We start from the raw sequence: 6,381 nt of genomic DNA on the forward strand, positions 1-6,381 counted from the left end.
CCACAATGTACAGGGATAGGGGCTGCTGACCAGTGTACTGCAGCTGGCTAGGGGTAGAGTCTGCTCTCCTGCTCCCAGGCCCCAAGGATCAGCTCTCCCATGATGCCCAGGTGAGGGGTGGGTGAGTTCTGCACAGACCTCAGATGTCAACATGTCCCCAGGCTAGACTGATAGTCAACTCAGGCTAGCTCCCTATCTGGGATTTATGGTGCAGGTCTGGTAGTTGTCCCAGGCAGAGTTCTTCTAGTCTCCAGCTTGCTCTGCATCCTGGGAACCCATCCAGGCCTATGTGGTACCAGCTTATGTTGGCTCAGGCTTGCTTTTCTCAGGGAATGTTAGTCTACTAATCATTTAGATGTTCACAGTTCAGAACACCTTCTCTCTTCTCTGTCACCTATGGATGTACACATGACACAGCAGCCACATCTCCAATAGCTCCAGGGGCACAGATTTTTTTTTAATCCCTTGAGTTTTTCTCTCTCTTGCCATAATATCTTCTCTATTCTCCTTTTCTTCTAATTAACCATCCTCATGTTTTACTTTTTCTCCTTTTCCTTTCCTCTTTATTTATTTCATTACATTTTCAACTTTTATAATGTTAACATTTACTATTTTTATTTGTTCTTTGAGAATTTTATAATGCATACATGTATATCAGGCATATTTACTCACACTTTCCCTTTTAACTCCCAGCAGATTCCCTTTCCTAACTTCATGTCCTCTTTTTCATAATATAACTCTCTGAGAGCAAATGATGCTTTCCATGTACACATGGACATGAGACCATGTCTTAGTTAGGGTTTTATTGCTATGAACAAACACCATGACCAATGCAATTCTTATAAGGGACAACATTTCGTTGGGGCTGGCTTAAAGGCTCAGAGGTTCAGTTCATTATCATCAAGGCTGGAGCATGGCAGTGTTCAGGAAGACATAGTGCTCGAGGAGCTGAGAGTTCTACATCTTTATCTAAAGGCCTCTAGGGGAAGACTGACTTCCTGTCAGCTAGGAGGAGGGTTTCCAACCCACCCCCACTGTGAGTGATACATTTCTTCTAACAAGGCCACACCTACTCCAACAAGGCCATACTTCCTAATAGTGCCACTTCCTAGCCCAAGAATATTCAAATCACCACATTCCACTCCTTGTTCCCATAGGTTTGTTTAAAACACCTGCATCTGTGGGGGCCTAGCCAAAGCATAATGAAAAATACATTTAGTCCAACTTCAAAACTCTCATAACAGTCTATAGCAGTTTCAACAATGTTGAAAGCCTGAAGTTCAAAGTCTTTTCTGAGATTCATTCAGTCACTTACTTGCAATCACCTATAAAGTCAAAATCAAAAAGCAGATCACAAACCTAAAGCATCATTATGATGTACATTGTGATTCCAAAACATCATAGTGAAGAAATACTGAACCAAACAAAGTCAAAAAGAACCTGGGCAAATTCAAAACTCTGAATCTCCTTGTCTGATGTTAAAGTAGTCTTCATATCTTTAACTCCTTTTTCCATCTTTGTTGACTGCAACAATCTTCTTTCTCCTGGGCTGGTTCCACTCTCTGTTAGAAGCCTTTTTTGGCAAGTATCCCATGGCTCTGGTATCGTTAACATCTTGGGGTCTGAAAGGCAACTTCCACTTTACAATTCCTTGTTTCAATATTTGGGATCCACACATGATCTTCTGGGCTCCTCCAAAGGGTTCGGGTCACTTCTACAACTCTGCCCTCTGCAACACTCTAGGCTCTGGTTGACTCCACTATACTGCTGCTGCTGATCTTAGTGGTTACCCCATGGTACTGCCATCTTTAATCTTCTAGGGTCTTCTGCTACAACTAGCCTTCACCAATAGCATCTCACAGGCTCTCTCTATGATCCCAAGCCTCAACTTCTTAATATAACCCCTTCAGTCCTGGACTATCAACTGAAACTAAGGCTGCACCTGCACCAATGTCCTTCCTTGACCTCTTAGAGTGCCAAGCCTCAGCTGCACTCCATGACCCCTTTATACCTTCAAAACCAGTACTATCTGGGTGATTCTTACAAATTAACAAGTCCAGCTGCAGCATGAGGTACGACCTTGGCTATATCTGTAACACAGTTTCTTTGTGCTCTTAAAAACTCTTTTCATATTTCACCTCAGTGATTCTGGTCTCTTCTCAATCACTGCTAATTCCTTAGATACAGGTAACCAACATCAATTGTCCCAGTAGTCCCTTCTGTCCTGGACTCTAAAGCCAGAGCTACATGGCCAAGTTCTGCTGCCTGCTGAGGCTGGAACATGGCCTCTTGTTCTATTACATTATCAACAGCTTTCTGTTTTCTAATTCCTTCACTGCCAAAACTTGGCTGTCCTGGAACTTGCTGTGTAGATTGATCTTGAACACAGAGATCTACTTGCCTTTGTCACCTGGGATTAAAGGCATATAACACCATGCCTGGCCTAACCTTTTCATAGCCACTGTTCCTCAAGATCTAGATGAAAAGCCTGTCTCTTCCAGCCTCAAAGTCTGGATCACAAGTGTGCCTTCCATTTCTGTACTGTAGTTAATTCCAGATCAAAAGTCCAAGTGAAAACAATAACCAAGTCAATTGTTCAACTGCAAGAGCATAAACAATAAGCTTAGCTGGGCGGGATATTGCCCTGAGATCACCACTCCCTAAACATCTTTATCTCCTTGAACATAGGATTTAGCTCCATTTTACTTCCTGGTACCTCTTTATTATTACTTGGATCATACATTTTGTATTTTTTCTCTTTAAGCTTGCTATGCTTGATCAGAGTGTTCTTCATGAGACTAAACCAGAGAACAAAGTCTCTGCTGGACTTTTTTGATATATCCTTTGTCAATGCAATTAATATAAATCTCCTTATCTTAGCCTCAGGTAGACTCTTTAGACAAGGGCAAAAAGCAGCCACATTCTTCACCAAAATACCACAAAAAAAACAGTCTCTAGGTCACTCACTGAAATTCTTTTCCACTGAAACCTCTTGGGCCAGGTCTGCACAGTTCAAATTACTCTTAGCCACAGTCTTCTATATTCCTGGTAGGATGGCCCATTAAGTCCCACTTAAAGCATTCCATGGCTTTCCTTTCCAAAGTGCTAAAATCCACATTCTTTCAAACAAAAGCATGGTCAGACCTATCACAGTATTACCCCAGTCCCTGGTATCAACTTCTGTCTTAGTTAGGGCTTTATTGCTGTGAACAGACACCATGACCAAGGCAACTCTTATAAGGACAACATTTAATGGGGGCTGGCTTACAGGGTCAGAGGTTCAGTCTATTATCATCAAGGCAGGAACATGACAGCATCTAGGCAGACATGGTTCAGGAAGAGCTGAGAATTCTGCATCTTCATCTGAAGGCTGCTAGCAGAATACTTACTTCTAGGCAGCTAGGATGAAGATCTTAAAGCTCATGCCCACAGTGACACACCTACTCCAACAAGGCCACACCTCCTAATAGTACCACTCCTTGGGCCAAACATATATAAACCATAACACTGTAGAACGTTTTCCTTTCTTCTATCTCTTATATTCTGTTGGTGAGGCTTGCCTCTATATTTCCTGTTAAGGTATCTGTATTTTTCATTTCATTATCTGTAGTTTTCCCTCCGTTTGAAAATTTTAAATTGTTTTTATTTCTACTTGTACATCTTGAACTGTTTTCTTCATTTCATTCGAGTTTGTATTTTCATAGATTTCTTAAAGGGATTTATTAATTTTCTCTTCAAGGACCTCTATCCTACTCAAATAGCCTATTTATTAGAAGTCCTTCTGTGGGCTGTTGAGATGGCTCAGCAGTTAAGAGCACTGACTGATCTTCTGGAGGTCATGAGTTCAAATCCCAGCAACCACATGGTGGCTCACAACCATCCGTAACGAGAAACCACCCCCCTGCTCCCCTCCCCAAACCTATGGGCCGAAGTGAAAGGGGCCCAGAGCAAGCAGGGCAGGAGCAAGAGGAAGAAAGGGAAGGGGAGGGGGCTGAAAGAAGTCCTTATGTGTGTTTGAGACATGTCGGAATACTCAGGGCATATTGTAGTACTCCACTGGGCTCTAGTGGAGGCATATTATCCTGCCTGTCATTTCATAGACTATATTTGTACACTGGCTATCTGGATTTGGGATGATAATAATTCAAGGCACTGGTAACTGGTCATGTCTTTGTTGTGTGGGTGTTCCATTCTCTGGGTTTCTGTTGCCCTCTCTGAATCTTGAAAATAGAGGTCCCAGGCAAAAAGTGTTTCAAGGTATTGGGGACTGACCAGAAGAAATATGGGGCTCAGAAGGTCCATCACAGGGTTTGGTCAAATCCCTAGGGATTGGAGATGGCATGGTAGGACAGGCCCCTGGAAGCAGTCTGCTTCAGATCTGGGGATGAAACTTCCTTCCCTCTTTCCATCTCTGTCTTATGTTGAAGGAACTGGTTCCAAAATGGAAGTTCTTGGATTGCCTGTTTAGTTTAGATTCTAAACTTCATAGTCCCTTGTGAAGCTGTTTTGAAATAGTACTTTGGAGGAAAGAGAGGCTTTTGTGAAGTTTTAAATAAGTTTGTGGTAACAACTGATCTATTTAGACCAATTTTGATTGAGCTATATTTCAATGAAATTAGCTTTATTAAAAAATTATATACTTCATCACTGTTTTCAAATTTAGTTGCCTGAGTTTGCAAAATCATCTTGTGGTTCTGTCTGCAATAATTTCCTCTATTGCAGTTCAGTTTTATATAATTGAATTTCTAATTTTTATAAAATTAGACCAACAGCAGGCCAACTTTACTGCTTCCTTTCTGGTCCTCTAAACAGCAAGCATTTGGGCTTTAAAATGCATGCAACTTTTAAAATACTCAGATAAAATTAAAGCTCTAGCTTTTTCTTCTGAGTTCTTTCCACCTGATTACTATTTATTTTAGTTTTTCTTTTTCTGAGTTGAAAAGGTAGTTGCTTCCTTAGGGTTTGAAGATTCTCCGTCTTCAAATGGAGTAAGCACATGCATTCAAAAAGAGAACTACCAAATATATTTCATGATAGATACAACACAAAAACATAAAGTAAATTGACAGAACTCGGCCAAGTTGAGATGTCCCAGTGCTGGCTATGCTTAACAGACACTGAGTGCTGAGAAAGAGAACCAATACCTTGGTTGGTGTCTTCATTGGTTTCCCTGGTGTATGCACTCTTGCTGTAGCCAGTTTCAAGCTATTGATCTGATATTGGTTACTGTACGCATTCCTCTCATTTTCTCTGATCACTATTGTTATATTCCCACGTTCTGAGTATGATGCCATCACATTATTTGCTCTCATACATTCTGTAATTATAGTTTTAGATTCAAGAATTGTTTTAAAATGATAAAGCTGAAATTTTCAAATGGCAAGGGACTTTCCTTAAAAAATTATGATAAACGCCATTGTTTTATTATTTATGATAAAGAATATTACCTGAATAGGTTTCTTCAATTAAAAAGAAGTATTACTATTTTCATGTGGTCTGGTATGTGACTGGGTTTCAAGACTGCCTTTTTGTGGTTTCTGATAAAGAAGACAAGGCCCTTTCATAGGCACCTTGATAGAAAAAATTATATTTTCTTGGTTTTCAGTGACTTATTATATCATCTGGGTCTTTTATATTCTTATTTATTCATTTTTATTCATGGGATTTCTTGTCATGGGAGTGATAAAATCTCTTTTAAGCAAAGCATCTTTATCCATTTCTCCTTGCAAGACCTAGCGTTTTTGTTCATGAATGTAAATATCATATTGTTTGTCCCATAGGACTCACATTTGCGGTTCTATATCTGCATGCTTCCTTACTGTGGAGCATGCTCTGAGCCGTCTCATTTAACACCATTCTTACCTCCCACCTTCCTCCGCCCCAGAACACATAAGCCATCACTGTCAAAGCACTTAACTCTCATGCTTTGAGGGGACACATCTTGTAGACAGCCTGAAATTGGTTTTGATTTGTAGGCCACTGCAAAACCTCTCTCCTTGTCTGATGCCACAGACTGGGGTTTCTTACGGGGTCCCTTGTTCCGCAGGACGATGGGTTCTGGCCAGGTGTGCATAAGATTAGGCTTTTTGACAAATAGACACTACACAAGAAGTGTTCTATCTGAATGTATTTCTCAAAAAATGACATGAGGCTTTTACAATCATTACAAAAGAGAAAAATGAAAAATCTGGCAGCTCAGTAGTCAGGGTACATCTGAGGTCACCTGAAACACATTAGGTCTAAAACAGCAGCCATCTCCTATGGACTGGTGCAGCACCCTCGGGCTCCGAGCATGTTCCGGCTGCACGGGCCTGGCCGGAGTCCCGGGAGGCTGTTGGTACATGAGCCAGGAGAATAGAGGCTTGAATCTCGAGTCCTCAA

The 6,381-nt window shown here is 41.0% G+C and overlaps 1 pseudogene; it reads right to left on the reverse strand.

The window, feature by feature from the left end:
* Nucleotides 1–331: 331 nt before the first annotated feature.
* On the reverse strand, nt 332–448 carry LOC116086737 (annotated as a pseudogene).
* Between the last annotated feature and the right edge of the window lie 5,933 nt (nt 449–6,381).

Source organism: Mastomys coucha, unplaced genomic scaffold (assembly GCF_008632895.1).
Source record: "Mastomys coucha isolate ucsf_1 unplaced genomic scaffold, UCSF_Mcou_1 pScaffold12, whole genome shotgun sequence".
Classification (NCBI taxonomy): domain Eukaryota; kingdom Metazoa; phylum Chordata; class Mammalia; order Rodentia; family Muridae; genus Mastomys; species Mastomys coucha.